This window comes from Diaphorina citri, unplaced genomic scaffold, assembly GCF_000475195.1.
Source record: "Diaphorina citri unplaced genomic scaffold, Diaci psyllid genome assembly version 1.1 scaffold331, whole genome shotgun sequence".
NCBI classification, from domain to species: Eukaryota; Metazoa; Arthropoda; class Insecta; order Hemiptera; family Psyllidae; genus Diaphorina; species Diaphorina citri.
The window spans coordinates 180799-191559 of record NW_007377766.1 but is presented as its reverse complement, the minus strand read 5'-3'; the positions used below and the strand labels follow the sequence as shown (position 1 = coordinate 191559).

Here is a 10761-nt window from a genome sequence, read left to right as displayed (position 1 = left end):
TCGTGGGGCGCATATTCACATAAGTCGGGTTCCTTGTTGCTGGCACCATTATTATTTATTTTTTTTTAATCCAGGCCGGGCTTCTGGTTGCTGGCACCATTCTATTTTAAAATGTGTAACTTTTGTATTAATATCTGTGTTACTCTCTTCATTTTCATTCATAGGTAGTTATTTAAATTAATAGGAAAGTCCTATCGTGAATTTTTTTCCCCCAAATTCTAAGGGGCGCATATCCACATAAGTCGGGTTCCTTGTTGCTGGCACCATTATTTTTTTTTTAAAATCCAGGCCGGGTTTCTGGTTGCTGGCACCATTCTATTTTAAGATGGCCTGGCCTCTCATTCCGTCCTGATATACACTTTGTCTACCCTTCCTGACGCGCTAACGGCCCTGGATTTCTCATTTTTCCTTTCTTTTGCACTCGGGAAAAGTTTCTTGAGGTTTTGAGCAGACGAGTCGAGGTTTTGTTTCACATGTAAATATACTTATGAGCTCTATGTTACACATCATGTTAACAACCTGACCCCAAGCTTCACAGAATACTTGCTAGCCATTTATCTTTGTTGTGGTAAGGACTCTGCGGAGAGAGAGTATTTTGTTCTCTCTGTCTTGGGTGAAAAGTAGTGAAAACAATTTATTTTTGTTCTGAAGTGAAATGGAAGTTGAGACAGGTTGCTTGAAACGTAGAAGAAACAGAGCTTGAGAAGCAGATAACGAGAAAGATTCAAATAAAGGTTATGAGTAGGTAGACATGTAGGTAGACCGACAGCCTCCGTGGCGCAATTGGCTAGCGCGTTCGGCTGTTAACCGAAAGGTTGGTGGTTCGAGCCCACCCGGGGGCGAATTTTTTGCAATTCGTTCTTTTTCTTTGAACTCATCAATTTTTTGCAGGGACTAATTTTAGTTTCGAACAAGCGTTGGAACTTTTTTCTTTCATTTTATTTATCTCGGAAGCTGGAATACTTTGTCCGAATCATTTCAACATCAACCATATCTTTTAGACCTGTTGATATCAGATTTTAAAAGCGACTTTAAAGACGATAAAAATTGTAACTATATACGTATCAGGCACATGTGGTTTAACTTATAATAATTATTCGTATATGATGAATCACATAGGAAAATGTCGTACGCTATGCGACGCGACTCCGTAAAATAATCATAGCCCTTTAACCGCACACATATTGACCGTAAGTTCTATTTATGTACACAACTTAGATATTACCTATTAACTATACCTACACAGGTGAACTACCTACATATGTGTATCAATGATTTTGAATCATTTGAAATGGAGCAACTGATTTAGATAAATATTCAGAGCGTATAATAGTGTAAGTAGGTATACTTAAATATGCCTACTTATAAGAAGGTAGGTACCTATAAGCTGTTTACATTACATCAGCACTCAGCCTAACATACTTACCAATAGTAAGTTGTGTGTACGGCTCTTTACGTAGGCATATTAGGTACCTACTAACCTATACATATTGATCTATTTGGTAGATTGGTACTTATAATTAGGAAGATTTATGACCTGAGTACCTTAGCTAAAAAGCTAAAATCCTGTAAATAATTAGGTACATACTACATACATACAATAAAATAAATTATATTACTTACCTACACCTACCCAGGTAGGTATTACCAGATAGGTACCTACGAAAACATACTCGTATAGAGTAAATGACTTACCTCGACGACCGCATTATTGGTATTATGTGTATGGGCAATTCTGACCCTGTAAAATTACTGAATAGGGTAAGTGTACCTCACCTATTAAATCTTGAGTTCAGTTCATTCCATTATTGCAGCATTGGAAATAAATAAGAATTGTTTTATAGTTATTACCTATAATAGGTAGTACCTTGTGTTCTTTCTACGTCTCTTTACAAGTAAATAATTAGAATAGAATGTCATTATAAATAAGTGATTACTATCAGCTAGGGGAAGGTTTGGGGAATGTTCACTAATGGACGGAATACAATAAGTTTCCAACGTTAGGTACATATGTATGGACAATGGGGATAATATTTTCAGCCCGTACCGGTCTCATTTATTTAATTTTTTGTTATCTCTCTGTTTCTAAAATTCAACATTTCCCTCCTCTCTCTCGTGCCATCCTTCCGTTATGAAACTGGAACCTACTTAATTACTATGAAATTTTATCTACAGGGTGCGCTATGCGATACTACACGCGTATTTTCCTTTCAACATCACGGAAGAAGACGCGCAAGACAGAACAGATTGGCGAGGCAAAAAGTCTTCTAGGCTTCAAATGGCCCTGGCAGTAAGTAATTTGTGGGGAATAGGGAAATGGAACATTGCCTGACATTGTACCATTTCCATATTCCCCACCATTGCCACCTGCAAATTGCACTAGGAAAACAGGTACGAGTTTTCTATGCCAGCCACGTAAATAATCTTCAACTAAGCAATCAAAGGTCCTTCTTGAGAGCTGAAGAACTTGGAGGGCGTGGAATAATTGGACATTGCCTGACATTGTACCATTTCCGTATTCCCCACCATTGCCACCTGCAAATTGCACTAGGAAAACAGGTACGACTTTTCTATGCCAACCACGTAAATAATCTTTAAAGTCTTCTAGGCTTCAAATGGCCCTGGCAGTAAGTAATTTGTGGGGAATAGGGAAATGGAACATTGCCTGACATTGTACCATTTCCGTATTCCCCACCATTGCCACCTGCAAATTGCACTAGGAAAACAGGTACGACTTTTCTATGCCAGCCACGTAAATAATCTTTAACTAAGCAATCAAAGGTCCTTCTTGAGAGCTGAAGAACTTGGAGGGCGTGGAATGATTGGAATATTCTTTATATTGGTGCAGAAGTGGACATGTTTAGTTATATTTTACTGCCATTTATATGTATTACCAAGGTTTGCGTGGCCGCAGAGGAAAGCTTGGCAATAATTGGAATATTCTTTATATTGGTGCAGAAGTGGACATGTTTGGTTATATTTTACTGCCATTTATATGTATTACCAAGGATTGCGTGACCGCAGAGGAAAGCTTGGGGGTCCACAAGTTAAGTCTGGCTGACCTATGCGATCACAGATCATTTTTTAAAAATATTTTCCTTCCTATAGGTGTAAGATAAAGTAAAAATCCATTTCGAGGAGAAACTAATGAACCACCCGCTATGAAGTGCACTATTTTTTCATCCACACCGTCAGGTAGGTATTCATAAATCACCAATATGGTCATTAGAACATTTAGGGATGGATCCAAAGATACCTACCTACATTAATATTCGATTCAATTTCCAAATTGCTATTTATATTGTATCTTATCAGTTTGTGAAAAAATAGGAAATTAAGTATCTAGGAAAAGTAAATTTAGGGGTTTTATTCATTATCGAGGACTCCGGCATGATGAAGCACCTTTTATATCGTTTAAAGATTTTGGAGCTGATATTAAAATTGTTTTTATTTCCTTCTCTAGAAATAGGTAGGTTATATTGACTTATCTTATCAGTTTGTGAAAAAATAGGAAATTAAGTATCTAGGAAAAGTAAATTTAGGGGCTTTATTCATTATCGAGGACTCCGGCATGATGAAGCACCTTTTATATCGTTTAAAGATTTTGGAGCTGATATTAAAATTCGTTTTTATTTCCTTCTCTAGAAATAGGTAGATAGGTAGGTAACTAGGTACGTAGACGTAGAGTTAGGTAGATAATTATTAGATATTATGCAAGTATGACCTACGTAGATACTTTTATAGTATGACGAAAAACATCGAGTGGAAAATTGGAAATATGTATGAGGGTAAAATTAGTAAATAATATATAGGTATGTATGAGTGTATTACATAATTACCTACCTACTCGTATGTATGTTAGGTACATAACTACATAGGTGTTAGACAGGTATTACTTATTTTTATTTATGTACCTACCTAATGTTTTAGGAAATCATTTATCACTTCTAATCGCACCTATAAATTTTCCGGATGTAGATGTATAATACTTTAGGTAGCTAAAACAATGAGAATTTGAGCTTCTGCTTTCTGTCGCGACCGGAAATTAATTCAGATTTTTCTCTCGAAGGTGGAATGTTTTATTTTCTGTTGAAAAGGAGATAGCTAGTTCTCATCACTTGCAGGGTCGGTCACAGGGGGGTCCATCTAGTCCCATTTGCCCCGGCCGGCCCCGAGGTTCCTCCTCAATGGAGTTTGGTACCAGGATTTTTTCTCCAAAAAAAAAGGAAAGGGGGAAAAAGATACGAGTATAACTTTGACAGTTTTAATTCTGTCCCGGAAGCGAAGAGAGAAGGAAGGTTAGAAGATGAGAAGGCCCTTTACAAAGGAGACGAACCTAAAACATATTCTAAAAATCATTACTGGAGATTTACATGCCGTTCACTTTGCAAGGAGCGATTTTTTCTTTGTAAAAATTGTAATTTTGGACGAAGAAAAATTCGTGACCAAGAAAAATTCGTGCAGTGTGAATCTGGGGCCTGGGTAGGCTGAGAGCGGTCCCTGATGACTTGAACTTCAGAGAGGAAATTGCACATGTAGGTAAGTGGTAAGTGTCTATTAATTTGTTGGTACCTACACATGCATATGCACATATATGTGTGTTTTGTGGATATATGTAGGTACCTCCTATCTATGTCCAAATTTCTTATCTGATTGTCGAATTCAAAACCAAATCCCCAAAAAAGTTTTGCAATTAGGTACCTACATACCAATGTTGTTTTATGGGTAGGTACCTAATTGCCGAAGTAGGTAAGTGTCTACACAACATGCAAGTAGGTAAACATAAGATAAGATACATTTTAAAATCCTATGAAGAATTAACTATTAACTAATTCAGCTCTAAATAAAAATTGAATGAACAATTTAAGACTTAAGCACTTAAGAGTCTAAATAGAATATCCAAATTCTTCTTCTAATGACAAAAGATCTACACGTAATTATGACTATTTTTTGTGAAATTTAGATTGGACAGCTTGATAAGTAGAACGTTTGTATTATGTGCTATAATTTTATGTTTTATGGGATATCGATTGGTGGTATTAGGAATCTACTTTACTATCCACTGAAATTAATGCTTAAGCATATAACCTCAACTTATGATTATTTTTATTTATTTATTTTTTAGTCCAAATCAGATATAGGTAGGTAGGTACTAGGTATACTGTAATATGACTATTTTTTGTGAAATTTAGATTGGACAGCTTGATAAGTAGAACGTTTGTATTATGTGCTATAATTTTATGTTTTATGGAATATCGATTGGTGGTATTAGGAATCTACTTTCCTGTCCACTGAAATTAATGCTTAAAGTAGATATAACCTCAACTTATGATTATTTTTTATTTATTTATTTTTTGGTCCAAATCAGATATAGGTATGTGTATGTACCCTTATAATGCACTTAGATTTTATGAGTTACTTTACTCTCATAATGCACGCACGCTTTTATCGATTTCGGTAGTTTAGACATAAAACTCTTAAAAGTTTGACTTTTGGCGATCATATTGCGACTGCTACCGATTAATTCACCGGGTATGGAGTTTGATATTCATACGCGACTTGAAAAAGTTCATACTGGATAAATGTTCACGCAACTTCAAACTTCAAATATTAATGTTTTGCATAACTTCTGTAAGTTTGTAGGTAACTACCTAGCTACATAGGTGTACTCGTGATAACTGATTATTGTACCTAATTTTTGAGAGATTCGATCATGTTCCTGCCTCGGTGGTGTAGTGGTTAAGAAGCTCGCGTGGTAAAGAGGAGGGCGTGGGTTCAATCCCAGCCGAGATATGGAATTTTATCCTCAGTATAAATTGAGAATTTGACCATTTGCTGGAATAAAGGGACTTTTCAGTCCTATGAGTGCAGTAATTGCAGTATAAATAAGTAGGTACTATTATTAGATAATATACCAATGCGAAACATTTATCTCTTATTTTATATCATACATAGATAACTATCAAAATCTATTAATACCTACTGTCTACTCATCACTGAATTCGATCAATTAGAATCACATAGTGCTATCACTCCAGTCCGGTATGTAGGTACACAAGTCAAGGTCTGCATACTCATACACCGTAACCACACACCCTTCGGAGGATATGAACCAACATCCTCCCCGCTCTCAGTCCAGACCATTACTGCGACACGAAGCTTTCGAAAACCAACATGAGTGAAGTGTAGTGAAGTGATAATAATTGGAATATTCTTTATATTGGTGCAGAAGTGGACATGTTTGGTTATATTTTACTGCCATTTATATGTATTACCAAGGATTGCGCGGCCGCAGAGGAAAGCTTGGGGGTCCACAAGTTAAGTCTGGCTGACCTATGCGATCACAGAATTCACAGATCATTTTTAAAAATATTTTCCTTCCTATAGGTGTAAGATAAAGTAAAAATCTATTTCGAGGAGAAACTAATGAACCACCCGCTATGAAGTGCACTATTTTTTCATCCACGCCGTCAGGTATCGCTAGTTCTCATCACTTGCAGGGTCGGTCACAGGGGGGTCCATCTAGTCCCATTTGCCCCGGCCGGCCCCGAGGTTCCTCCTCAATGGGGTTTGGTACCAGGATTTTTTTCTCCAAAAAAAGAAAGGGGGAAAAAGATACGAGTATAACTTTGGCAGTCTTAATTCTGTCCCGGAAGCGAAGAGAGAAGGAAGGTTAGAAGAGGAGAAGGCCCTTTACAAAGCAGACGAACCTAAAACATATTCTAAAAATCATTACTGGAGAGTTACATGCCGTTCACTTTGCAAGGAGCGATTTTTTTCTCTGTAAAAATTGTAATTTTGGACGAAGAAAAATTCGTGACCAAGAAAAATTCGTGCAGTGTGAACCTGGGGCCTGGGTAGGCTGAGAGCGGTCCCTGATGACTTGAACTTCAGAGAGGAAATTGCACATGTAGGTAAGTGGTAAGTGTCTATTAATTTGTTGGTACCTACACAAGCACATATATGTGTGTTTTGTGGATATATGTAGGTACCTCCTACCTACCTATCTATGTCCAAATTTCTTATCTGATTGTCGAATTCAAAACCAAATCCCCAAAAAAGTTTTGCAATTAGGTGAAAGGAGATAATGGAACAGCTAGGAGGTACTTATTTGAATCGTTTATTATAATGGAATAATGATGAGTATTTACAATCAAAGGAAAAAATTATAATTCATTTTCCTTGGTTTTTTGCAAATAATGCTTCTTTTAAGAGGTTTGATAGAGGGAACTGTAACTGTTAAGATCTTATCGTCTCGAAAGCGAAGAAAGACAAAATGAGAGGAAGCCAGCCTCGCAAAAGAACAAACCTTATCTGTTTAAGATAATAATCCGCCCCGAACGCGAATCGAACCCGGGACCTAGCGCTTACAAGGCAGACGTGCTACCCTCCAAGCTAGCTAGGCTGGCTGTAATGTTTAAAGAACGCCTGAAAAATACAAAATGCAAATGTAAACACATTGTATTTCAAATAATTTCAGGCGCAAGATATAACACGAAATGTGAAGATGCGCGTGACCTTGTGTTTGTATAGAGCTATTTTACCCTCCTCTCATTGCCGAAGTAGGTAAGTGTCTACACAACATGCAAGTAGGTAAACATAAGATAAGATACATTTTAAAATCCTATGAAGAATTAACTAATTCAGCTCTAAATTCTAAAAATCGAATGAACAATTTAAGACTTAAGAGTCTAAATAGAATATCCAAATTCTTCTTCTAATGACAAAAGATCTACACGTAATATGACTATTTTTTGTGAAACTTAGATTGGACAGCTTGATAAGTAGAACGTTTGTATTATGTGCTATAATTTTATGGAATATCGATTGGTGGTATTAGGAATCTACTTTACTGTCCACTGAAATTAATGCTTAAAGTAGATAACCTCAACTTATGATTATTTTTTATTTATTTATTTTTTAGTCCAAATCAGATATAGGTAGGTAGGTACTATGTATACCCCTATAATGCACTTAGGTTTTATGAGGTACTTTACTTTCATAATGCACGCACGCTTTTATCGATTTCGGTAGTTTAGACATAAAACTCTTAAAAGTTTGACTTTTGGCGATCATATTGCGACTGCTACCTTAATTCTAGATTAGGTATCAGTACATTCACTTTACTCCTTAGGAGGTACATAGGTGCCTTATTTGTTTCAGTTTATAAGTAGACTAGTGGACATACAGACCCAACTGAAAAAAAAAGGAGTTCATGCTCAAGTAATTTCATAGGAATGTTTCGCACCTAATATGTAGAATAATGTTATTATAGCAATAAAAAGGTGCTGTTATTATACCTAGATATTAGATATTTCAATTGTGATTGTAAAATAGTGATATGCCTCATTTCCCTGCCAGAAAAAAGCCCTTGGGACAAAGAGACTTAATTTGACGGGAAGGAGATTAACCCCTTCGCGTGATCGTCCGAAATAAGAAGACACCAAAAGTGGTCTTGAAAAAAGGATTGCTTGAAAAAAGAATTCCGTGATTGTGAAAAAAAGACAGCAAGTGTCAAAAAGAAGAAGACCTCAAATTTGACCCGACCTCAAATCAAGTTGACCAAATGTGATGGCGGCATGTGGTTACGTCAATATTGAATATCCTGGTCATGAGGTCAAGTTCAGGCGATAAATCCGTCTGCAATTCGATCCCATGTGTGGCGGCTTTTGATTCCATGTCAGTCATAGTAGTTTAACATCACAAGAGGTTTGATAGAGGTTTAGCATCACTGTATATAAGTGTTTAACTCCTAATACCCCTGTGGTTTTTTCGTCTTTAGTGGCCGAGGTTTTGTCCACCATTCGGCAACACCCCTACTCAAGTCCTCACCTCACCCAGCCTGAGTCACCCATCCGGAAACTAACCACACTCAACGTTCCTTAACCTCAGTCATCCATCGGGAGCTAGGGCATGCATGAAAGGAGATAATGGAACAGCTAGGAGGTACTTATTTGAATCGTTTATTATAATGGAATAATGATGAGTATTTACAATCAAAGGAAAAATTATAATTATAATTCATTTTCCTTGGTTTTTTGCAAATAATGCTCCTTTTAAGAGGTTTGAATAAACCTTATCTGTTAAAGATAATAATCCGCCCCGAACGCGAATCGAACTCGCGACCTAGCGCTTACAAGGCAGACGTGCTACCCTCCAAGCTAACTAGATTGGCTATAATGTTTAAGAACGCCTGAAAAATACAAAATAGAAATGTAAAGCATAGTGTATTTCAAATAATACCAGGCGCAAGATATAACACGAAATGTAAAGATGCGCGTGACCTTGTATTTGTATACAGCTATTTTACCCTCTTTCCATTCGTCTTTAGTGGCCGAGGTTTTGTCCACCATTCGGCAACACCCCTACTCAAGTCCTCACCTCACCCAGCCTGAGTCACCCATCCGGATACTAACCACACTGAACGTTCCTTAACCTCAGTGATCCATCGGGAGCTAGGGCATGCATCTAACGTGCTATCACCGCTGGGTAGGTACCTAAATCTAACCTCAGTCATCCATCGGGAGCTAGGGCATGCATCTAACGTGCCATCACCGCTGGGTAGGTACCTAAATGAGATGTTTCAACAAAATTAGATATTCAATAAGATGAGCCGCCCATCTGATAAAGATTCAATTTCCAATAAATAGGTACCTAAATTATCTCGGCAAATTTAGAGACAACTTCCCCTAATATAGAAACCATATTAGGAGAAACCGGTATCTGTAGGTATACGTGTATATAACATCTCAACATCTATTAGGCATCATTCTAATAGGTACCTAAATTATCTCGGCAAATTTAGAGACAACTTCCCCTAATATAGAAACCATATTAGGAGAAACCGGTATCTGTAGGTACTTGCCTATAACATCTCAACCATCTATTAGGTATCATTCTAAAGACGGATGGCACACTTCTTCTGGTACCTATTATGATATTCATGACTCATGACTCTCATGAGAGAGAATTTGGATTTTCCAGTGGGTTGCTTAAGTAATGATGTCAAATTGGACACTTCTAAAGCCGGTAGCCGTCAGATTATAAATGTTCGCCAGTACCTACAGTACCTAGGTACGAATATTTAACGCACGATTCGTCTAATAAAAGTCTTGGTTATGTTTTGCATAACTTCTGTAAGTTTGTAGGTAACTACCTAGCTAGCTAGCTACATAATATTGATCTATTTGGTAGATTGGTACTTATAATTAGGAAGATTTATGACCTGAGTACCTTAGCTAAAATCCTGTAAATAATTAGGTATATACTACATACATACAATAAAATAAATTATATTACTTACCTACACCTACCCAGGTAGGTATTACCAGATAGGTACCTACGAAAACATACACCTCGACGACCACATTACTGGTATTATGTTTATGGGCAATTCTGACCCTGTAAAATTACTGAATACTTTAAATTTTCTTGTAAGTATACAGAACCTACGGAACAGAAAATTTTCTAACCTACGTATACCGTATACCTACCTACCTACCAACCTCTCTGCATACCAAGCGGTAATGGAGCACATCCTCTAATGTAATTAGTGGAGATGTTAAAACTACATAATGAAAGAAAATACCTAATGTCACATTTTGAGGTACCTACCTAAATACTCGTACTCTTTCTTAACAGTCAGAATCTTTTTTACTTATTGTTTATTTTCGTCAGTAGAGTAGCAATAAGAAAAAAAAAGAAAAAAAAAAAGAGAGAACGTAATACATCGTTCTTACGAGTATATCTATTTCTTGCTTA

General features: G+C 36.8%; 1 non-coding gene across 1 annotated transcript; it reads left to right on the top strand.

The window, feature by feature from the left end:
- The first annotated feature begins 768 nt into the window (after nucleotides 1-768).
- On the top strand, nucleotides 769-842 carry Trnan-guu. The gene has a single exon. It is a non-coding gene; the product is annotated as a tRNA-Asn (tRNA).
- The last annotated feature ends 9919 nt before the right edge of the window (nucleotides 843-10761 follow it).